Genomic DNA, 25477 nt, shown 5'->3' with positions numbered 1-25477 from the left:
ATAAGATTATGAGGTGCATCAAAGGGGACTTAGATGCCTTTGATGAAGAACATAGTCCTGCCACTTTACAAATCACTAGTCAGACATGGACTACTGTGCATAATTTGGGGCACCAATGCACAAGGAAAACATAGCAAAGCTTTAATGGGTTCAGAGGTTGGCAACCAAGTGGCTCCTCAGCAACTAGTTGAGGATCAATGGTCTACAGGAAAAAAAGCTTCTACACCAACATAGAAGAGGGTTCTTTAGAACAGTGTCAGTGAGACTATGGAGTTCTCTGCTAGAGGAGGCCTAAAAGAGTTCATGAGAGGACTGCATTTATTCCGGATAAGGGGTATTGATCCAGGGAGTCATTCTGCTTGCCAGTTTGGAGTTGGGGATGAATTTTTGTCTGTAAGATAAGGACAATTCACTTTGTTTTTTTGCCTGCTTCGGGATCAACTTTGCAGAATATTCAGCTGAACTGGATGGACATATGTCTTTTTTCAGCCTTACAAACTATGTTACTATGCATATCAATGAAACTGTAGCTGTTAAACTAAAGCCATACAAAATAATGGATATTATTTAGTTATGTTTTAGAACAGATTGACATTTTCTCTTTAAATCCTTGTCCTTTTTACCTTTAGAACACACAGAACAAAGCATTACTTTTCACAGACAGTCTTTCAAAAATGTATCATTATCTAAATGATGAACATGCTTATTGATAACATTTTTCATATTTCTTTTTTATGTTAGAAGGATTTGGGTCACTTTTAGCAGAGGAAGCTTTCACTTATCACCACATGAAATGGAGTAGCAGGAGTTTTAACATTAATAATTGCAGTAATTCAGATGCCTGTGCAGTGCAGGCTATGGGTTGTCGAACAATTACACAATGAAAGACACATCCTGGTTCCTTTGCAAATTACTGTAGTGCAATCTAAATCAATAAATGCATTTTCTAACTACAGGTACACATTATATAGAAAAATAATCTTCTATTTCTATTCATAAAGAATTTGTATAGACTTACCCCCAAACATGAAAATTTGAAAAACGCTCCTGAAAATGTCACTTTTTTAATGTACATTTTGTATTTATGCCTCGCATAAATATAGTTGAGCTTTCAAAAAACGTCTTATGTCATAGCACTTGTAACCATGAGTAAGAGCGAGCAATACACCCAAAACGCTTTGGTTGTGTACAGTATCCTTTGCTGCTTGGATTATTTTTACTGGATGAAATAAAGACTGCATTCATCTGGAAATTGGATGTTGAAATATAACTTCTTTTATTTGATATGTCATAGAAATATATCAAAGGTTTTGATCGGTGGGGGTCTTAGTAACACAGGGTGCACAAATGATATTTCTGCCCCTGATATCTACGAAATTCAATATCTTATCATCATGTCTGTAAGTGACTTTGTAGAAACGTTTACACGACTAGTGATGAGCGGCATTGGCAATATTCGCTTTTGAGATATTTTGCAATTTTTTTACATAATATTCACAATAAATTGGTGAATTCTAGAATTCGTGATCTCCAGTCATTATTTTCGTGATTGAGCAAATCGGCAATAATGATGCACATATTTTTTGTGCAATACATGCAACTTCACATTTTATCAGGTCTGAGTAGTTATTGCTGATTGGTGTCCTAGGTATTGTTGTGACATCACAGCACTATGTCTGTAGCATGTATGTATAGACAGCAGAGAAACAGTAATTCCTATCACACTACCTAACACCCTGCACTGGAACCTATCAGCTACACTATATCACTATCCTACCTACACTGACTATCTCCCACTATCTGTATGTGAGATAACTAACTATTTAATATAATTGGATAAGGAATAGGAGCCAGATGAAAGCACAGAGCACAGCAATGACACTGCTGTCTCTCTCAGAACTGCAAAAAGACTGCAGAAAATGGCTGCTGGGGGTTTCTTATATAGTAAGGGTTAGGCAACTTTCCTATTAGTTGCTAGGGATGTTGCTAAGCTCTGACAAAGATATTGCAGCCTTCTCATTGGCCCACAAGCAAGAAGGGAGGTTACTGATGAAAAGAAAATCTAGAATATTCGCGATTATGAATATATAGCACTATATTCTACATCTTCACGGATTCTCGAAGTGCTAATATTTGTGATAAAAATTTGCAATTAGAATATTCGCGATCAACACTATTACCCATGTGGACAAAAGTGTCAAATAAAACCCAATGATCACTGAAATGACTTGAAACTGGCAAAAGTAATAATTTATTGAAAATCAGCTAATTAATTGTGTTTGAATTGTAGTTCAACAGAATAATACATAAAACTAATGAAACTGACCGGGACAAAAATTATGGTAACCTTAACTTAAAGTTTTATTGCACAGCTTTTTGAAGCAATCACTGCAATCAAGTGATTTCTGTAACAAAAATATGTTCACTTTGTGAATGACCCTGTGTAGGATTAGGTTGTGCTATACTTTGGAGATTGTGATCCCTGTGCAGACAAGAGAATGTGAGAATCTGGCAAACAGGTGGCAGTAGGAACTTCCCCGCAACACTGGACCATGTACATGAACCCAGTGTCAAGTGCCAGTGGAGACACTGGACTAAGTGTGTCAAGATTATACCCCTATATAAAGGATGATGCAGGGCGAGGGAGCACCACCAATACAGCTTATAAGTTGTGATTGTAAAGAATTTCTACCAAAGTTTTGTGCAATGATCAAGCGCTGGTCCTTTCCTAAGAGAAGACTACATCTCCATTTACAGTAGAGGCTGTACCATTAGACATCACTATCTCAGTTGAAAGTTTTCTGTTGCCCCTGCGCTGTGTCAGTGACTTTTATTTGCCACTCACCAACCTTCTGCTTACACTCATACAATACATATACATGAGAGGCGAGGTCCAACATTTTGCTGTTGCTTAACTTTACTGTAACATTTTGTATTCTGCCCAATGTACTTTTCCAGTTAACACAGCAAAGTAAAGAAAATATTATGCATGGTATAGCTGGTGACTTTATGAGAAATGCACTTCTAATCTCTCTGAACTCCCTGATTCTCTAAAAACTCTATTTCTCATAGGAATCAAAGAGCATGATTCTAACTTCCTTTAGAGTTGATACAGAGCATTCTCAGTTATGAGGAGGCAGCTGTGGGGTAGCAAGAAATAGTTTCTCTTATCAATTCCACAAGCTCAGCTAACATAAAATCATAGAAGGCAATTAGTAGTCAGAGCTGCTAGAGCAAAGTACCGTATTTATCGCCCCATAAGACGCATTTTCCCCCCAAAATCTTATGGGGCTAATACTAATGAAGCGCTTCCATTATGGAAGCGTTTCATTAGTACGGCCGCTGGACCGTCTTTAACAAATATATATATATTTTATTCCTCACCGCCGATCACCACAGGCAGTGCGGCCCTGGATGTAATTGTGGCAGTGGTGGCGGCGGGTAGTAGGAGATGAGTGCTTTCACTGTGGAAGCGCTCATCTCCATATTCATCTGTATCGCCGTCCTCAGGACAGCAATACAGATGGCTCTGCTGTGGGGCAGGGGAGGGGGGCTGGCACTCTGGGAAAAGCTGGCACTATGGGGGAGCTGGCACTATGGGGGGAGCTGGCACTATGGGGGGAGGTTGGCACTGTTGGGAGAGCTGGCACTATGGGGGAGCTGGCACTATGAGGGCAGCTGGCACTATGGGGGGCTGGCACTATGGAGGAGCTGGCACTGTGGGGGGCTGGCACTAAGAGGGGGAGCTGGCACTATGGGGGAAGCTGGCATTGTGGGGGGGGGGGCTGGCACTATGGTGGGATATGGCACTATGGGGGGGGGGGCTGGCACCATAGGGGGAGATAGCATTTCTTAGAGCCCCATTTCTTTTGGGGTGGCATTCTGGGGGCATTTATTTCTTGTCCATTTGGGGGGCACTATGGGGGCATCTGTTACTGGCACATTATGAGGGACACCATGGGGGAGAGGAGCACTATTGGGGGTATCTGGGGGCTCTAAAGGGGCTTTTTTTTAATTATTGGCACATTATGGGGGCACTATAGGGGAGAGCGGCACTATGGGGCATCTGGTGTCACTATAGGGGCATTAGTTGTGGGCACTATGGGTAAGTGGGGGCTCTAAAGGGGCCTTTTTTATTGGCACATTATGGGGGCACTATGGCATCTGGTGGCACTAAGAAGGGGCATTCTTTACTGGCAAATTATGGGAGAGAGGAGCATTTTAGGAACATCTGCTGGGGGCACTAAGAAGGGGCATTTTTTACTGGGATATTATGGTGGACACTATGGGGGAGGGGGAGAGAAGCACTATGAGGGCATTTACTGGGGCACTATATAGGGGTATTTTATACTGGCATACATTATGGGGACATTAGCTCAACTGCGAGCACTAAGCAGGGGGTATTTCATGTACTGTCATATTATAGGGAAAATTATTACTACTAGGGGGAATTATGCAGAGCTTTACTAATACTAGGGGGCTATGAGGAACATGATTACTAGTATGGGCACTATAGGGGCATTATTGCTACTAAGTGTAATCTGGCAGATAATTATTTCTATTCGTGGGATTTTCGGGAGCACTGTTACTTTGGGGGGCACCCTGGCACAGTATCAGCTTAGCACAATTATTTTTGGGGGACATTATCTTTTTACTATTAGTGTCTGGGCGAAGTTATTTTTTAGAGCACTGTGTGCAAATAATTGTTGAAGGGGGCACTATCTGTGTGGTAGTAGTATTTCCAGAGGGACTGTTTCTGCAGTATAGTATTGGGGGTGGCGGGAAAGGGTGTTCAGAAGATGTGAAGATGATGGAAATGTGGGAAACTAATGTCTGTTTGTCAATCTCTGCAGGGACAGGAGATGGCTGAAAAATCATCATGGCGGTCTGGTCTGAATGGAGAAGATGAGGAAAGATAACGTCTACAACAAAGGTGACATCACTGGATGTAAGAGGTATAAGGTGCTATGTATGAGAGGAGATGCTCCGGCTCCTCCCCCTGCCATTTGCAGAAGGAGGATTCAGAGCTGGGTGAGGACAGCCAAAGGGGGCAGTAGGCCATGGGCGGGTGGCAGATGGTGGGGGGGAACCACAGGCCTTGAGCAGGATCTGGGGAGGGAGGAGAGCAGGGGAGCTTCCTGGCTGTAGTCTGCTGTTGTTTATTGCATAATGTGAAGCAGACAGGCCTCCCATCTCTGTATGATGTGTAGAGACAGGCCTCAACAATAGAATTTCAGCTGTACAGTGTTTGTTGGGAGTGGCCTATTATATGTAGGAGGGGCTTTTAATAATGGGCAGGGCTAAAAATGGGCCACTTGACTGGATTTGCCCCCCAGTACTAAGGCTGCCAGCCCTCCCCTGGTGTGAGGGTGCGCTCTGACTTCATGCTGTGCACGCCAGTTCACAGCACAGCAGACGGAGGAGAAGGAAGAAAGAAGAACGAGCAAGGGGGGTGAGGAAGTCTGATATGTGGAAGTATGGATATGCTGGAGGCTAATATGGGGGCAATATGGAGATGCTGTAGCCTGATATGGGGGCAATATGGAGATGCTGGGGGCTGATCTGGGGCAATATGAAGATGCTGAGGCAATATGGGGCTGATATGGGGCAATATAGGGATGCTGGGGGCTGATGTGATGCAATGGGGCTTCTGGGAGCTAATATGAGAGGCAATGGGGCTGATATGAGGCAATGGGGACTGCTGGGGGCTGATATGAGACTTCTGGGGACTGATGAGAGGCATGAGGCTCTTATCTGAGGTCTGATTGGGGGTTTGATGGGAGACCTGGCTTTTGACATATAGCCTTTGTGTGGTTGTCTATTGTATGTCGTAGATAATAGGAGTCCAATACGCATCCAGCTATCCTCTTAATGCTGTTTCCAAACCATTTTGATGGGGTTTCCATAAATTTCTAACCTTTTTTCGTGAACCAGACACCCTCTTCTCTTCCGAACAGGGGGTGCCTGGGGTTCTCCCATTGACTTCCATTGTGCTTGGGTGCTCGGTAGAGGACCCTAGCATAACGATGTGTTCGGCCAGGGCACCCGAGCACACGCGCACTTCAGGGCCGATTTTAATATTGATTGGACCCTGGGCAAAAATTTACTTGGGCCCCCCTGGATCCCGCCTTCCCACACCCTAGCAAGCAATCACGCCATCCACCACAACACATACACAAAAAATCCACACATCTGGTAGAGTCCAGTGAATGACTGTAAATACTTCCAGTTCTGAATACTCCAGCGGCTCAGGATCAGTGCTCTGGGCTGGAAGTGGGCACCGCTCTGCAGGAAGGAGACCAGGGCTCGGCTCACCCTAGTGTTACAGTGCACCCCAGCACCCCACAGTATGCAGTATAGCACCCTATAGTATACAGCACCACACAGTATGCAGTTTAGCACCCCACACTATACAGTACCCCACAGTATATAGTAGAGCAGTATAGCAGCCCACAGTATACAGCACCCCACAGTATACAGCACCCCAAACTATACACGATACAGCCCCCCACACTATACAGTATAGCACTCCACACTATACAGTATAGCACTCCAGTCTACACTATACAGTATAGCACTCCACACTATACCGCACCCACAGTATACAGACCCCACAGTATACAGTACAGCAGGATAGCCCCACCTACTATACAGGCCCTCCCACACAGTATACAGGCCCTCCCACACAGTATACAGGCCCCCTTACACAGTATATAGCCCCCCCACAGTATACAGCCCACCACACAGTATACAGTCCCACACAGTATACAGTCCCACACAGTATACAGGCCCCCACACAGTATACAGCACCCCACTATACAATAGTTTACAGTATATTAACATAACAGCCCCTGTCACCTTTTTCTGATGTAATCTTCACACAAAAAAGCTCCACAGTTAACTTCTGCAACACTCCTGGTAGGACCTGTGATAACCTCATAGCCATGTGACCAGTAATTGCTAGGTTACTGGTCACATGGTGATGATGTCATTAAGGTCCTAGATCACAAGTTTAACACAGTACGATCATGATGCCTGGACTCACCCGGACTCACCCCTGTGTAGCTGACAGCTTGACACCCGGGGCAGTAGCTTGCAGGGCTCAAGAGGCAGCTGCCTTGGGCCCCCCAGGAGCAACTGGGCCCGGGGCAGCTGCCCCTTTTGCCCCTTGGTAAAGACGGCCCTGGCGCACTTTGGTGCTCGATCGACACTACTGTACATTCACATGTGTACTTGTAGTATTAGGTATAGATTTCTAGATAATGAAGAGGGGCATGTTAGCATTGAAGAAATATGTATCCACATGAAAAATCTCTTTTCCTTCTACATTAGGAATGCATCAAACATACAACACATTTTATTCCACTTCCAGTGTTTTATTGGAAAGACAGCTGGACTCCCCAGAGAGAAGATAGAAGAGGTTTATTACTTATTCTGCTGTCTCTATTTCTGTATCCACAGTACTTACTGTTCCACAGCTCCATAGCTTACTGGAGATAACATGATAGTTCAGATAATAGTCATGTACCTTATGCTTGGAAAACCTGTGGAGGCTTCTCTGTAACCAGGCATGTAACCTGATTCTCTTGTCCCTAAATATCAAATATTTAACAGGGCCACCACCTAGCATGTGCAATTTATGATGCTGATCTATTGCTATGTGTCAGATTCACTTAAGACCTTGATGCCCCCTATGGGTGCACATCCTCACACAAAAAAAAAAAAAAAAACACAAACTGCCATCATAGCACACTTCAGACACATAAATTGTAGTGTTGATTGCAAATATTCTGATCACAAATTTTTATCACGAATATCAGCACTTCGAGAATTTGCGAATATCTAGAATATAGTGCTATATCTTCATAATGGCGAATATTCAAAAAAAAAATCATCAGTATCCATGATCCCTCACTGCTTCTTGCTTGTGGGCCAATGAGAAGGCTGCAATATCTTTGACTTTAGCAGTAGTGTTGATCGCAAATTGATCGCGCATTTTTTATCGCAAATTTTCTGATTTCAAATTTTCACAATCAAGAAAATAATTATTATTTTCACTAAATATCGCGAATTCGAAAATTGCCCCTGCCTCTCATCACTGCTAACTTGCCATATAGCAAAACTAAGGCTACTTTCACACTTGCGGCAGTGTGATCCGGCGGGCAGTTCCGTTGTCGGAACTGGCCGCCGGATCCGCTGATCTGCTGCTGCCTGAAAGCATTTGTGAGACGGATCCGGATGCGGATCCGTCTCACAAATGCATTGCAAGGACGGATCCGTCTCTCCGCTTGTCATGCGGACCGACGGATCCGTCTTGTACATTTTTCGCATTTTTAGCGATCTGCGCATGCGCAGGCCGGAACGACGGATCCGGCATTCCGGTATTCTGAATGCCGGATCCGGCGCTAATACATTCCTATGGGAAAAAATGCCGGATCCGGCGTTCAGGCATGTCTTCAGTTTTTTTCGCCGGAGAAAAAACCGTAGCATGCCACGGTTTTCTCTTTTGCCTGATCAGTCAAAACGACTGAACTGAAGACATCCTGATGCAAACTGAACGGATTACTCTCCATTCAGAATGCATGGGGATATGCCTGATCAGTTCTTTTCCGGTATAGAGCCCCTGTGACGGAACTCTATGCCGGAAAAGAAAAACGCTAGTGTGAAAGTACCCTAAATGGGAAATCAATTTTACTACTTTTTCAAAAAGTATATTTATTTATGCATTTCTTGGCAGTGCTACAAGCTTGAATAAGGACTTTTCGCAAAACACTGACTATATGCTACAATTTATCTCATGAAACCTTAATGATGTGAGAAAAAGCTTTGTGACTGCACTTGGGGACACTTTCAAAGTTTTCCCAATTTTTCGGACTGACTGACCTTCATTTCTTAAAATAATGATGGCCACTCGTTTTTCTTTACTTAGCTGCTTTTTTTCTTTCCATAATACAAATTCTAACAGTCTATTCAGTAGGACTATCATCTGTGTATCCACCTGACTTCTCCACAACGCAACTGATGGTCCCAACCCCATTTATAAGGCAAGAAATCCCACTTATTAAACCTGACAGGGCACACCTGTGAAGTGAAAACCATTTCAGGTGACTACCTCTTGAAGCTCATCAAGAGAATGCCAAGAGTGAGCAAAGCAGTAATCAAAGCAAAAGGTGGCTACTTTGAAGAACCTAGAATATGACATATTTTCAGTTGTTTCACACTTTTTTGTTATGTATATAATTCCACATGTGTTAATTCATAGTTTTGATGACTTCAGTGTGAATCTACAATTTTCATAGTCATGAAAATAAAGAAAACTCTTTGAATGAGAAGGTGTGTCCAAACTTTTGGTCTGTACTGTATATATATATATATATATATATATATATGTATATATATATACATTCATATCTAGGATATGCCATCCATACAAGATTGGTGCAGGTCAAACCTCTGGAACCCTCTCTTATCTCCAGATCAGGGTCCCCAAAGTGAACTAAGAGCAGCCAGGCATGTGCAGCCACCCACCGTTCACTGCTATGGCAGTTTTAAAGATAATCAAGTACTAGCTTATCTATTTCCATAAGTCCCATAGCATTGAATAGAGCAGTTTCTACGTTTGCCTGGTGTGCTCTTATTTACCACAAGGGGACTTCATGCTTGTTCGGCTATTTTCAAACTCACGTAGTACTAAATGGAAAGCACACTGAGCATTCATGCTCTTCTTTACTTCAGGGGCCCCATTCTGAAGATAGGAGTGGTTCCCTAGTGATATGTCATCAATGTATCAGATTAGACAACCCTTTTAATCCACTAATAGCAAAATAAAATGGAGTTTTCTGTACAATACTTTTGCAAAATTAACCAAATCTTTTGCAAAATTTATTTCTTAAAAAGTATAAAAATTATACATTGTAAAACAGCCCTTTTTGTGACAAACAAGCTCAAAAATTATTTGGGTGGTCCAATGAATAAATAAAAAAGCATGGGTCATTGAATCACAACATCCCATGGTGTTCTACAATGTCTAAAAAGTACATCATTTACTCATAGAGGGCAAAAACTCTGTAAATTGTAAATGGTTAATTATGAAGTTGTAGATAGGTTGAAGACCAGACACTACTCAAGCTCTACTTTCAGTTTTATTCTTGAGTATGTCACTAAATAATAGTGGAAGCTAGAATTCTTGAATAGAGCAAGTCAGAAAGCTATAAAGCAGTTTTATATAGATGTCATTGCTTTATTGTGGTCAACTGCAAAACAGCATATCTTATTTTAACTGATGGATGAAATTCATTGCCTACTGCTTAGCTTGAAGAAGGATGCTCTGCTGCTTCTAATTGTTATTCATATTTTCACTCCTTGCTAAGTACAGTGCTGATTTTCGTGTATGCTGTATTACTTCTAACTACTTCTTATTCAGTATGTATGGGAGCAGAATAGTACTGATTCTCCTGTTCTGTATGCAATCTTTTTTTCATCAGATCCTGTATGCATGAGTAACTGCACTTCAACACCTCATTTGACTTAGCTGCATGTGTACATCTTTGGAAAAGCTGCTGGCAAAAAAGGGCGAAGATGAACAAGCAAAAAACATTTTATGCGTAAACGTATTACAATTCCAGCCCCGTGGCTACTGTTAAAAGCATTCATCTACCATTTAATGCAGCTAAACTAATGTTGTGGATTCACATTAAAAAGCTCTTTACTAAGACACAATAGTTATAGTAATCAGCAATTAGTATATATTACAGATGAGAAAATTCATTCATCCTATTTGTAATTCGACCCTAATTTTCAGAAAAATTGGGATTCTAATGACCCTCAGTTACTTGAGATTTGATTCAGACAGAGAGAGACAGAGACTACTGCACGTAACATCCTATAACATTGATGGCGAACCTTTTACAGACCGAGTGCCCAAACTGCAGCATAAACCCACTTATTTATCGCAAAGTGCCAACACAGCAATTTACCTTGAATACTACAGTCTAATATAGAATATCTTCCATGTACTTTATCATTTATCTACAATAGCCTGCCTACATTCAGTGCGCTGCCTGTGCTGTTCATAGTGCGACCTGTGCTGCTGAATGGCAGGAAAAGTCTACGACATATTGGTACACCATAGACTTTTTCCAGGGTGTGGGTGCCCACAGAGAGGGCTCTGAGTGCCGCCTCTGGCACCCGTGCCATAGGTTCGCCATCACTGTCCTATAACTAAACAATGTGCAGGTCAGCTTTCCTTCTAAAAGGAAAAGAAAGCTAAGTGTCCTACACCAGTAGTTGTAACATAGTTATTCAAAGCCTTTAAAACAGGCTTCAAGTATAACTTGGATATGGACCTTTGTCTCTCTCCTCTCTCTCTACCTGCCTTTAAGGCCCCTTTCACACGGGCGAGAATTCTGCGCAGGTGCAATGCGTGAGGTGAATGCATTGCACCCGCACTGAATCCGGACCCATTCATTTCTATGGGGCTGTGCACATGAGCAGTGATTTTCACGCATCACTTGTGTGTTGCGTGAAAATCGCAACATGCTCTATTTTGTGCATTTTTCATGCAAAGCAGGCCCCATAGAAGTGAATGGGGCTGCGTGAAAATCTTTTCACGCATGGTTGCTGGGAGATGATCGTGATGGGGACCCGATCATTATTATTTTCCCTTATAACATGGTTATAAGGGAAAATAATAGCATTATTAATACAGAATGCTTAGTAAAATAAGGCTTGAGGGGTTAAAAAAGAATTACATTTTTTTTTTACTCACCTCATCCACTTGTTCGCACAGCCCGGCTTTTATTCTGTCTTCTTCTTTGCTGTCCAGGAGAGAAAGGAGCTGTGGTGACGTCACTGCGCTCATTAAATGGTCCATGACATGATCCATCACCATTGTGCTGGATCATGTGGTGGACCATGTGATGAGCGCAGTGACAACACGACAGGTCCTTTTCCTCAAAGAAGAAGACAGAAGAGAAGCCGGGCTGCGCGAACAAGTGGATTAAGGTGAGTTAAATAATTTTACATTTTTTTTAACCCCTCCTTTACTATTTTACTAAGCATTCTGTATTAAGAATGCTATTATTTTCCCTTATAACCATGTTATAAGAGAAAATAATAAAATCTACACAACAGCTAACCCAAACCCGAACTTCTGCGAAGAAGTTCGGGTTTGGGTACCAAACATGCCGATTTTTCTCACGTGCATGCAAAACGCATTAAAATGTTTTGCACTCACGTGGAAAAATCGCACATTTTCCCGCGACGCACCCGATTCTTATCCGGCCCAAATCCATGACGCCCATGTAAAAAAGGCCTAACAGTACCTTCAATACGGGTAGAATTGATTCATACCCAATTGTTTTTTAAAAGTTGATTGGACCTGAAACAAATTCCAACAAATTCGCTCATCTCTACTATATATAATAATTGTACGTATAATAATTGTAAAAATATTTAAAAAGTGAGATATTTACACTTTTTATAGTCATTTACACAAATAAAATATCAGAGGAATGAGTCTGCAAGTACTATAATGGTTTAACCCCTTAGTGACCAGCTTGTTTTGGGCCTTACTGACCAAATGTTTTCTTAGTTTTTTCATTGTCGCGTTCCAAGAGCTATAACTTTTTAATTTTTCTGTCTACATAGTTTTATGAGGGCTTGATTTTTTGCAGGACAAGTTGTAGTTTTTAATGGTGCTATTTTGGGGTACACATAACTTTCTGATTAACTTTTATTAACTCTTTCTCGGAGAGAGATGGGAAAAACAGCAATACTCCCACTGCGTTTTTACGTTATACATTTTACGGTGTTCATTTTTTGGTATAATTAACATAGTATCTTTATTCTCTAGGTCAGTATGATTACAGTGATACCAAAAACATATAGTTATTTTTACAGTTTACTACTTTTTTGCAATAAAAGCCCCTTTTTTTAAAAAAAAAGAAAAAAAAGTTTTTGCATTGCCGCTTCCCAAGACCCATTACTCTTTTATTTTTCTTTCTATGGAGTTGTGTGGGGGCTTGATTTTGTGGGACAACTTACATTTTTCGTTGGTATCATTTTGGAGTTAATGGCGCTTTTTGATCGCTTGTTATTACTTTTTTTCTGTGGCAACTAAGAATAAATTAGCAATTATGTCTTTTTTTTTTTTTTTACAGCGTTCACCATAGTGGATAATTTACATGATATTTATGTAGTCTGGGTTGTTACAGACATGGCAATACCAAACATATGGGGAAGATTTTTTTTTATGTTTTCATTGAAAAGAGTATTTTCAATGGAAAAAAAAGCATATTTTTTATTAGATTTTTTTAATTGAATAAATGAGTTTTTATTTTATTTTTTTTACATTTTTTTTTACCACTTAATAGTCCCACAAGGGGATTATAACAGACAGCTTTTTGATTGCTTTCAAACTGCAATGCACTATCCCTATAGAGCATTGCATTTTAATAGCAATGCTATTCTGACATTGACCAGCAGGCTGCACCAGAGAGGTGCAACCTGCTGGAAATTACTAAAGGCTTGTCTTGGGCCTACATCAGACCCAAGGCAGCGTTCACACATTTCGGCACCCCCCTATCGCATTTGTGGGGTGCCGATGGGAGACCGCTCCCCTTTTCAGCCCTTTACATGCGGCAGGCACCATTGCCTGTGGCATGTAAAGTGTTAAACAGCCCGGATCAACACTCCTGCCGGTCCGGGCTGTTAGAGAAGGGCCGCGGCTCTTATCTGTCTTCTTCTTTGCTGTCCAGGAGAAAAAGGAGCTGTGGTGACATCACTGCGCTCATCACATGGTCCCCGCTCCCCGTAAAAAGTGCCATCCCAGCCTAAGGCCCCTTAGTGACCACCATAAAAACACATATGGGCGGTCATTGAGGGGTTAAGAATAACAGCTGTTTAATTCCTTTGTTTGATCACAATGTAAGTAATGGTATTAAATGGGTTTTCCAGGTTTTTGCAGGTTTTTACATTTAAAGCCAAGTCTGCTGCACCTGTTGCAAAAATCATACCTGCTCCCCAAAGCTTTTTTCTCCCTTCACTAGTCTTCATTTCTTGTCTGTAACTTGAATTGATGATGTCAAGTGTCCTCCTGCAGCCAATGACTGGCCTCAGTGGTAGCATGTATTCAAGTGGTATGTCATTGCTTGCGGGACACGTCACTGCAGAGGCCATGAAATCCAGTGCAGCAGCACATGTGATCCAGTCTATCTAGAGGTTTACAGAGGGAAATAGAAGACTGTAGAAGAGAGCCAGGGAGCCAGAATGGAATGGCAGGGAGCAATAGGTTGGTGTCTGTAAAATGTTGTATGTTTTTCAAATTTGCATTTATTCTCCTATTTTATCTCTTTGTCCCTTCAGCTCTACTTACACATTTGTTCCTTTCCCTTGTGGTGATGCACATGAATAGGGCTTGCTGTCTGGCTCTGGCAGGCCCCATTGCTGTCTCCACATTAGCCACAATTAAAAAGTGGGGTAGCTTAGCAATGAACTAGGCCAGAAAGCTATCCTCTTTCAAGAACATCATTGGCACAGTGAGGTGGGTGAGGGCTGTTCCCTCCTGTATTGGAACCAATATGGAAGGGGAACTGCCAGGACAAGGACAGGGTGCCCAAATAGTAGGATAGTATGTTAGTAAGTTAAATTATACCACATGAACCCTTGTAATTTGAATTTTTTTTGCATTCTCATTTGACATTTATCAGTATGAATGGAAATTCATTTCTACACTATGGGTTTAGGAATAAGGGCAATAATAGGTAGTGTTGAGCGCAAATATTCGAAAAGCAAATTTTATTGGGAATATTGCCACTTCGAGAATTTGCGAATAATTAGAATATAGTGATAGAGTATTCTCGAATATTCTTGATTATTTTTTTTCATCAGTAACCTCCCTTCTTGCTTGTGGACCAATGAGAAGGCTGCAATGTCTTTGTCTGAGCTTAGCAACATCCCTAGCAACCAATAGGAAAGTTTCCTATCCTTTACTAGATAAGAACCTCCCCAGCAGCCATTTTCTAAAGTTTATTGCAGTTATGAAGGAGACAGCAGTGTCATTGCTGTGCTCTGTGCTTTGTTGTATTACATTAGACAGTTAACTTATATACATAATTCAGATAGTTAGGGGGAGATAGTCAGTGTAGGTTAGATAGTGATATAGTGTAGCTGATAGGTTCCAGTGCAGGGTGTTAGGCAGTGTAATAGGTTCTGCTGTTCCTACATACATGCTACAGACATAGTGTTGTGAGGTCACAAGTTGCACGTATTGTGAAAAAATATGTGCATCATTAATTCCCAAAAATTCACAAGTGCAAATATATTGGAGCACTCTATCTGCATATAAAGCTATTCTAATGTTCTGCCGTGCCAGCCATTTTCTCCAGTCTCAGGAAACTTATACCTGCTTGAAAAATGTAGCACAAGTGACCCACGCCGGTATTTTGCGCGCATTACGAGAATAATACATTGCTGATTTTTGCAATCAAGAATATAATCTTGAATTCACGAATATATGACAAATATTCTACAAAATATTGGCGCAATATAGCAAATTGGAATATTGCCCCTTCCGCTCATCACTATTAAAAGGCATTAAAAGGCAGATTGTAAATAGTCTCATTAATGATGTACAACTCAAGCCCTTACTACCCACAAGAGACATCTTCTCCCTTTTGTTGTTTGTGCTATCTCATGTCCATGTGGCTGCTGTAAAGCATAACTTTGAACTGCTATTAGAGGAGTTAGTCCATCTTTTACATTGGGGCATATCCTCACACCTACCTCTGGAATGGAACCATCAAAGTGAAGGACAGCGGACTATGTATGCACGACCCTCCTCCTATTCATTTCTATGGAAGCGATAAAAATAACCAAGCACCATGCTCAGCTATTTTTGCAGGTCCTATAGAAACTAATGGGAAATGCGCCTTGCAATCATGACCACTGCTCTATTTACTTCTATGGGACTGACAGACATAGCCAAGCCAGCTGCATGGTCCAGTCTCCTTCACTTTGCAGGATCCATTCTAGCAAAAGGTATTGGTCCCAGAGAATCTGCACTATCCTAGCATTATACCCCCAATGTATGAGATCGGCCAACCCCTTTAACTGAGCAGAGCAGATGTTCAAAAGAGAAGACTTCCCTTCAAATTGCAGAAAATAGAAAACAAACATTTACAATCAGAAAACAAAGCAAATTTGTAAAAATAAATGTTTCAGTATCAGACTGAAATAATTAAAAACAAAATAGGTAATATATTCTCTATGAAAACACAATATTAATTGTTCTTGAAAGTCAGAATTACTCTACAGAATTGCCAACTAACACCTAGATAAACAATGCATCACCTTTCCTAGCTTCAGGATTTTATAAGAGGAGCATTAACATGGACTCTTATGCAACATTCTGAGCAGAGTTATACAAGTTGTAATCCTGGGAGCAGGCAACAGCACAGACTTTATTATTCGCCTACCCAATGTAATGACTGGTATTTATATTGGTAAGTATATTTAAACAGTCAACTAGCACGTTACATCTGTGAATCCTCTATTCAGGATGGGGGGTGCTTAGTACATCAGCAATCTCTGGTCTCTTCACTTTTTGTGGGTGGGCAGCAGCTCATCCCATGTCACCATCAAGTGTTTGCATCTACTAGGATTGCAGCTCTTGCTAACCTATACCCCACAGTTGACAAGTATGTAGTCCACCCCCTCCCCCTCATTTCCATCTCCATTGTCTACAGAAATATTTAGCATACAGAAACATAAAGATAGTTATATGAATTTAGAAGTAAGGAAGAATGAATTAAAGATATCTCAGCCACTTCACATTTTTCTCTATGAGAAAACTATGCCATAGCAAGAATAGTACGAAATATCTCAATCTACCACTGAATGCAGGTGACAGTAGACTAGAATTTCAGCCACAGCATTAACAGCATAGGGTGCTACCAGAGAGGAAAATGTATTGCATGTATGAAAAACCAACAATATTTTCTTGCATGTATTTTGCAATAATATGTCATCCGAAATGCCCTATTCATTCTATGGTAATACATTTCATAGAAGAACCACCTTTAACCCCCCCTTTACATGGGTTTTTGGTACAATCTTAGGGTTCTAACTACATTGCAGTTTGAAAAATATAAATGTTTGATTTCTGAAGTGATCATATTTTTAACCAGACACATCTTCACTATGCATATGGTTCCATGCAAAAATACATGTTTTATTGATATCAAACTTCTTAAAAAAAATAATAAAAATTCAAGGCATCTTAGATCTATTTTTTACTCTGTGATTTACACTATTAAATATCCCTTTGCTCTGAATAACCCTTTATTTATTATGTTGGGTCTCAAAAATCCCTTAGAGGTGATTGTTGGGTTAGTATTCTCTATTGAGACCCTATTCTTAAAATCAGTAATTTCTAGGACTACAGACCTCATTAATGTGTTCTAATGTGTATATATCGTAGTAATTCAAGCAAAACCCAAAGAATGAAACAGGTATACATTCTTTGATGCTTCAACATTTGCTCTGTACATTAGTATGAATTGCATCAAATGAATCAGGGTTTCCTAATAGTACTAGACTCTAGTACTATTATTCATGAACTTGGTTCCAAGTATGTTCCACATACATTCATATTTTTCATCCAGGGTTGTAATAAAACTATACTTGCCATTTTCTGCCAAGACTTCTCAGTATTAGCTGGTTTCCACAGTAACGCTACAATAAAATATGGCATTGACTACTGTAAATTCATTTACAGTTTTAAATGGGAATTTCATGACGTTATTTCAGTCCATCTTTGTATCATTCAGACTTGGTTATTACAATAAAAATAAATAAGACGATCTGAGAAAAGTCTGGGTTGAGTAAAGAATATCTAGATCAGTGAGACAACTTTCTTGTGGTTTTATTTAAAGCATATAAGCCACAGGAAACCCTCCACACAGTGAGCGATTATATTCAATGCATAAAGGAGGAAGATAAGGAGAAGTGTGATGACAATACCACTGGAGAGGGCTCAAGGGAAGAAGATAATGAAGAGTGTCATCATGCTGCCACTGGTTAGTGCACAGGATTCTTCAACACAATCTACAGTGAAGGAAATCCTGGGACTACGCATTTTGGGTCAATCTATCCATGGTTCTCTGTGCAAAATTAATATTTTTAATTTTTTTTGCCGAGATTATATTTACACACAGTTCAATGAAGAAAGAATATATATACACTACGTGCAGAATTATTAGGCAAATGAGTATTTTGACCACATCATCCTCTTTATGCATGTTGTCTTACTCCAAGCTGTATAGGCTCGAAAGCCTACTACCAATTAAGCATATTAGGTGATGTGCATCTCTGTAATGAGAAGGGGTGTGGTCTAATGACATCAACACCCTATATCAGGTGTGCATAATTATTAGGCAACTTCCTTTCCTTTGGCAAAATGGGTCAAAAGAAGGACTTGACAGGCTCAGAAAAGTCAAAAATAGTGAGATATCTTGCAGAGGGATGCAGCACTCTTAAAATTGCAAAGCTTCTGAAGCGTGATCATCGAACAATCAAGCGTTTCATTCAAAATAGTCATCAGGGTCGCAAGAAGCGTGTGGAAAAACCAAGGCGCAAAATAACTGCCCATGAACTGAGAAAAGTCAAGCGTGCAGCTGCCAAGATGCCACTTGCCACCAGTTTGGCCATATTTCAGAGCTGCAACATCACTGGAGTGCCCAAAAGCACAAGGTGTGCAATACTCAGAGACATGGCCAAGGTAAGAAAGGCTGAAAGACGACCACCACTGAACAAGACACACAAGCTGAAACGTCAAGACTGGGCCAAGAAATATCTCAAGACTGATTTTTCTAAGGTTTTATGGACTGATGAAATGAGAGTGAGTCTTGATGGGCCAGATGGCTGGATTGGTAAAGGGCAGAGAGCTCCAGTCCGACTCAGACGCCAGCAAGGTGGAGGTGGAGTACTGGTTTGGGCTGGTATCATCAAAGATGAGCTTGTGGGGCCTTTTCGGGTTGAGGATGGAGTCAAGCTCAACTCCCAGTCCTACTGCCAGTTTCTGGAAGACACCTTCTTCAAGCAGTGGTACAGGAAGAAGTCTGCAAGGTAAGAAAAACATGATTTTCATGCAGGACAATGCTCCATCACACACGTCCAAGTACTCCACAACGTGGCTGGCAAGAAAGGGTATAAAAGAAGAAAATCTAATGACATGGCCTCCTTGTTCACCTGATCTGAACCCCATTGAGAACCTGTGGTCCATCATCAAATGTGAGATTTACAAGGAGGGAAAACAGTACACCTCTCTGAACAGTGTCTGGGAGGCTGTGGTTGCTGCTGCACGCAATGTTGATGGTGAACAGATCAAAACACTGACAGAATCCATGGATGGCAGGCTTTTGAATGTCCTTGCAAAGAAAGGTGGCTATATTAGTCATTGATTTGTTTTTGTTTTGTTTTTGAATGTCAGAAATGTATATTTGTGAATGTTGAGATGTTATATTGGTTTCACTGGTAAAAATAAATAATTGAAATGGGTATATATTTGTTTTTTGTTAAGTTGCCTAATAATTATGTACAGTAATAGTCACCTGCACACACAGATATCCCCCTAAAATAGCTAAAACTAAAAACAAACTAAAAGCTACTTCCAAAAATATTCAGCTTTGATATTAATGAGTTTTTTGGGTTCATTGAGAACATGGTTGTTGTTCAATAATAAAATTAATCCTCAAAAATACAACTTGCCTAATAATTCTGCACTCCCTGAATTTTTTTTACTTTCCTAAGTGGCAGTCAGGCTAGCAATTCTGGGAACTGAATTAAGAGATTATAAGAACATGGGGAGTGATTTATTATTCTGAAATACGCTTAAACTAGGCATATTTCAGGCGCACATAGTTGTGTCGCAGTCTGCAACTTTTTCCTGCTCATGCCAGGTCTAAAATTGTGGGCGTGGAAGGGGACAGACTGGCAGGCCCATCTCATTTACTATTTTCTATGCTTGTTTTAGGAGTAGAAAAAGATCTAAATGTAAGACAGAAAGGAAGCTGTCTTACACATAGAACTGGCGGCGGATATGCCAAAGTTGTGAAGAGGCAGGCACTTCTTCATAACCTCCAGTTTAGGGCTTTATTAAGACCAGCGTCTAAAATGCTGGTCTTAAATGTGCCCCATTATGCTTTTATATTGCCTACATTAGATACACATAATAGTTTTCTTAGAGGGCGAACACAATTTTTTATATGGTTCTGTAACAAAACAGCAATAAATACTTCCCACAGCAATGACACATCCTTAGCTATGCAGTAGCATAGTGCAATATACTCCTCTTTTGGCTGTCTATCTGTCAGCCTCACAGACACAGAAACAATGACAGTTGCAATTTCGATACACCTGCCTCTGTGCTAGTTTTACGTTTTCTCATCCTGGTTAGTTATTTTTTATTCTGCAATTGCTGTTAAAATGTGAAATTCATAAATATGACCCGTATGACTACTCATCATATTCTCTAAGCTATAGAATACCAAGCTCTGCTGGATTTTGTTACTAAAACCTTTGCTCATCTGACTCCTTTCCTTCACTGCTCTTTACAGTACCAAATACTCTGCTCTGCTTGACTTCTGTCAATTTGACTCAAGCAACTTTGATGACAGCTTACCAGGGTACCACATACATATCTGTACCTTCTTAATTCCCATTGCCTTCTCCTGGACTGTTGGATCATGCTTCTGCTACCCTATCTCTTTCTGATATCCCTGTCCAGTAAATTTTTAGACATTTAACTTTTTTATTGTCCATACAAAACCTAGGTCTAACAGCCCTGATTTGTTCTGATTTCCTTCCTGCTAGATGTTATCCAGGAAATACATGACCAGAACAACAAGGTACCTTAGTCCCGAGGCCAGCTGAGCTTTGATCCTGACAATAATATTGCAAAAAGGGAAAGTAAAATGGTGTCATCTGGTTGTTGTTTTTTTTCCCCCTGAGTATCACAGGAATCAGACCTATACACATTTACAACTACAAATTTAATGGTCCATTTATAGAATGCAAGTACCTTTCCAACTTTAAAGAAGTAATCCAAGCAAAACTGATGCATTGCAGAATGAAAGCTCAGTCTAAAGAGGGTGCCCCATGACAAATGAATTTTCTGTTGAGTGTTTCCTGATTCTTTTGTCACCCCCTCAGGCAAAGCAATTGAGCACTTACATCCTGTTTTTAGCTTGCCTAATCATGCTGACTTGTTTAAGGACTTTTGTTTTAGTACTTAGAAAACCACGCATAAATAATTACAAATATAGGAGTTCATATGAAGACATAAATTAATTAAAACATTAATATATAAGATTTAAATAAAATTATGAAGATAATAAAGGGTATCACAATTAAAGGATGAAGATAGCTTAGCACTATTGGATAGAGCTTACTGTTAAGTCTGCCAGAAAGTTTGATTTGTTTCACTAAAGCTCTTGTGAAGAGAAGAATGACCTCTTTGTGGCAATGGAATTCATCTACAAGACCATCTTTTTTCCCTTTCAAAATAAAGAGTTTGCATGCTGCCAACGTAGCCGCCTGGTGCAATATATGAATGATGAATTCTCTGTCTGAGTCACCAATTAAAAATGTTCTCAATAATAATAAATAATAAATGAATTTGCCTAAAACCAAAGTATGACTAATACTTGTAATTTACTATTTGTATAAAGCAATTTTTACAGTTCAATGTGTTTTCCACCCAGGACATAAAATTGTCCACATAATAGAATATCAGAACACAAGACTCAAGTTTGATAATTATGTTTTTTTTCTTACAGAGATATTGGAAGTTGCAGTGGAAAACATGACAATAGGAAATGCAGCCATATTATGTGTTCTTCTGAATTTGCTTCTCATGGTAAAACTGTACATGCTGATGAAATTGGCAACTCCCCAGAAGCTTGAAGATTTCACTTCAATAGACAAAGCAGATGAAATCTTAGATTTTAACTATGGGCATGACTGGATGGACAGCTGAAGAATATAATTCTGGTCAGAAGATGGCTATATGCAGAACTTGCATGCATTATCTATAGATGACTGGAATAGTCACCAAGGGTGATACTTATTAAGACTGGCATTTTACATGCCAATATCAATCTATCACCCACCGGCATCAGATATGCCACAATTATTAAGAAATGCACATCTCTAAATAATTGTAGTGCCTCTGCGTGAGTCTGACGCAATAGATTATAATGATTATAATATATTTGTCAGGATGGTTCTGCCTGGCCGTACAGTACCTACTCCCCACCATATCATTTTGTGTTTTACTATTTTGGGATGCAGGATGACAAAAAAAAAATCACTTAGGGTATTTTTTTCTAGGGTGTTCAGCAAATGGGATAAATAATGTGACATTTTAATAGTTTTAATAGACATTTATGGACGCTGCGATATCATTTATGTTTATTAATGCAAAGGGGGTATTTTTTAATATATTAGAATTTTTATATATTTTTAAAAAGTTGAAAGATGTGCTGCAATACTTCTGTATTAGAGATGAGTAAATTGATTTATTTGAATCAAAATTTGACCCAAATGTTTGAAAAAAAATTGATTCCATAAGAGAAAGATTCACTTGTTTGAGGAGTCTTACCGGCCAGACAAGTTTATTCTGGGAAATGTTAAGTATTACCGTATTTTTCGCCGTATAAGACGCACCGGCCTATAAGACGCACCTAGGTTTTTGAGGAGGAAAATAAGTAAAAAAATATTTTGAACCAAAAGGTGCACTTTTGGTGGGTTTTGAACTAATTGTGGTCTGTGGGTGACGCACTGTTATGGGGGATCTGTGGGTGACACTTATGGGGGATCTGTGGGTGACACTTATGGGGGATCTGTGGGTGACACTTATGAGGGATCCTCTCTGGATGGCACTGTTATGAGGATGAGGATCTGTGAATGACAGTTATGGGGGGGATCTGTGGATGACACATATATAGCATCTTATGCTATGTGTCATCCACATATCCCCTCCATAAGTGTCCCTGTAGTGAATGACCCTCAATACAGGGGGTGGGGGTCGCATCTGCTTTAATAATGACAGCGGGGCCCGTGCAGTGACTATTCTACTACACGGGCCCTGCTCACTGTATAATCATATCTCTCTAATAGTTAATTGTTGTATGCATGTAATCGCATAATGAGTGCTAATGAGCGCTGTGTATTACCGTACTTAAAACTAGAAGCGCTCGCCGTTCGGAGCAGAGAGGAGGCAGGAGGCAGGCCAGGAGGACGGGCACTTGCAGCGTGAGTCATACGTCACGCGCCTGCACCGCCCACTTATGAATGAAGCAGGCGGCGCAGGCGCGTGACGTATAACTCACGCTGCAAGCGCCCGTCCTCCCGGCCTGCCTCCTGCCTCCTCTCTGCTCCGAACGGCGAGCTCTTCTAGTTTTAAGTACGGTAATACACAGCGCTCATTAGCGCTCATTATGCGATTACATGCATACAACAATCAACTATTAGAGAGATATGATTATACAGTGAGCGGGGCCCGTGTAGTAGAATAGTCACTGCACGGGCCCCGCTGTCATTATTAATGCAGATGCCGGCCCCCAGCCCCTCCTCCCTCACAGCTGATACACCCGCCGCGCGGCATCGCGGCGGGTGTATCATTGAAAACTGGGCAAAATCAGCTACATTCGCCGTATAAGACGCACTGCTATTTTCCCCCCACTTTTGGGGGAAAAAAGTGCGTCTTATATGGCGAAAAATACGGTAAGTCATTACTTAGCAATTTAAACAGGCTTTAAATCATTCCTTAGTTTGCCCCTCATCCATGCAGAACAGAGAGAAAGGTTATGGATGGCATGCAGGGAAGGTGTGTGTGTGGGGGGGGGTAATATTTCTCTATATGGAGAGCATTTAGTATGCATAAGAAGAATTATAGGCCAGCCAATGTTCCTTGGGGCTTCTGGGGAAAAGATATGCAAGGTAGCTTTCCTTCCTAAAGGAGAAGAAAACTAAGGTTAGATTTCTGTGTGGAGTGGAGACATTTAGCTTTGTACAATCTGCAACAAACCATTATTTATGCTACGGAATGTTAGTTCCAAAGTGGAACACAGCGCAGGGACAATTTTCAGAGGAGAATTGCCTGGTTGCAACGTAAAGACATACAGAAATACACCTTTTGCTTTATTCTCCTTTAAGAAGCAAACCTAATTTGCATTTATTTCCCGAGAAACCCAGAGAAATGTTGACTGGGTGGTTTACCTAAGTAGAAATAGTACCCCCAGATCCTGACAGAGGCATCTCACTAGTTAAGCCAATTCTCTATGCTTTTCACTGACGAGGGACAAGTTATGCTTTAAATTCTGTTTAAAAGGGTAAGTACTGTTTGTTGTAAGGTTTAGTCTTCTTTTCAATTTGGAAGAGAAGTTAATTTTCATATTCAGAGATGGCTTCTCTGGCAAATAAGACTCTTCACGTGGGTGAATCTCACTTAGTTTGAAGAATTAGAATAAAGTTGTACTCAAATCAAATTTCTTTGCAATTTTGGATAAATTGGAATTAAACAGCATCTGTCAGGAGATTTGTATCTATGAAACTAGCTGACCTTTTGCATGTGTGCTTGGCAGCTGAAGGCATCTGTGTTGGTCATATGTTCATATGTGACTCAGCTCTTTCTCCAACTGCCACATCCTCTCTACATTAGGAATGGTGAAGGCCAAGCATGAGTATGTTTACACTGTCTGACCCTTTCAATCAAAATGCAGAGAGAACTGAGCCTCTAGGAGTATGGGCAACACTCCCATTGCTCATAGAGGCTTATTTGAATATATTAAAACTTCATTCTTGAATTTTGAGAAATGTGCTCATTCTTATTATGTATTGCAGTGTATGGTGATTTTACTGGACATCCTATTACACTGTCCCTGGCCAGATTAGGTAAAACACCTACATTTTACAAAACAATTTGATTGAAAGCTATTTTTGTCAATCTACTGTTTGTAAGTGCAATGTCTAATTTTCCAGAGGTCCAAATGAATATCGGTTTTATAAGAATTGGTTGCACGAAGATCTCACATCAAAATCATATATAGTTTTCTGCACTATATTACACATACTTTTTAGGTCCATCACATTAAATGGATAACATTTTTTAATTGATCTTCTATAAATGTATAGCTTCACCTGCTGTTAGTTTTATCTTTTTCTTTGTTCAGCACATGTTGAAATGCACATGTTCAGTTTCCTCCTTCAACTGTCCCCTGAGTTGTGGTGGTAAGGGAGCTGCAGCAGAATGGTTACACCTCCTGACTGGCAGCAGATAAGACACTCCCCTGAGCTGTCAGTTTCAAATAAATCTAGTAGATCAATAAATGTGGAGATCTCTGGATCCATGTGCGGTACAGGGCTGGTTCTAGCTTTGTTAGAAAGAGATTGTCACGTACTATATGATGTCTGATTT

The 25477-nt window shown here is 40.5% G+C and overlaps 1 protein-coding gene across 1 annotated transcript in view; it reads right to left on the bottom strand.

Moving 5' to 3' along the window:
- The window catches only part of FSTL5 (follistatin like 5), a 940713-nt gene that overhangs the window by 676360 nt on the left and 238876 nt on the right, over positions 1-25477 (bottom strand). The gene's annotated exons all lie outside the window — the stretch shown is intronic.

This window comes from Bufo gargarizans, chromosome 1, assembly GCF_014858855.1.
Source record: "Bufo gargarizans isolate SCDJY-AF-19 chromosome 1, ASM1485885v1, whole genome shotgun sequence".
Classification (NCBI taxonomy): domain Eukaryota; kingdom Metazoa; phylum Chordata; class Amphibia; order Anura; family Bufonidae; genus Bufo; species Bufo gargarizans.
Note: the sequence above shows the minus strand (reverse complement) of the source record. Positions and strands in the feature narration are given on the sequence as shown.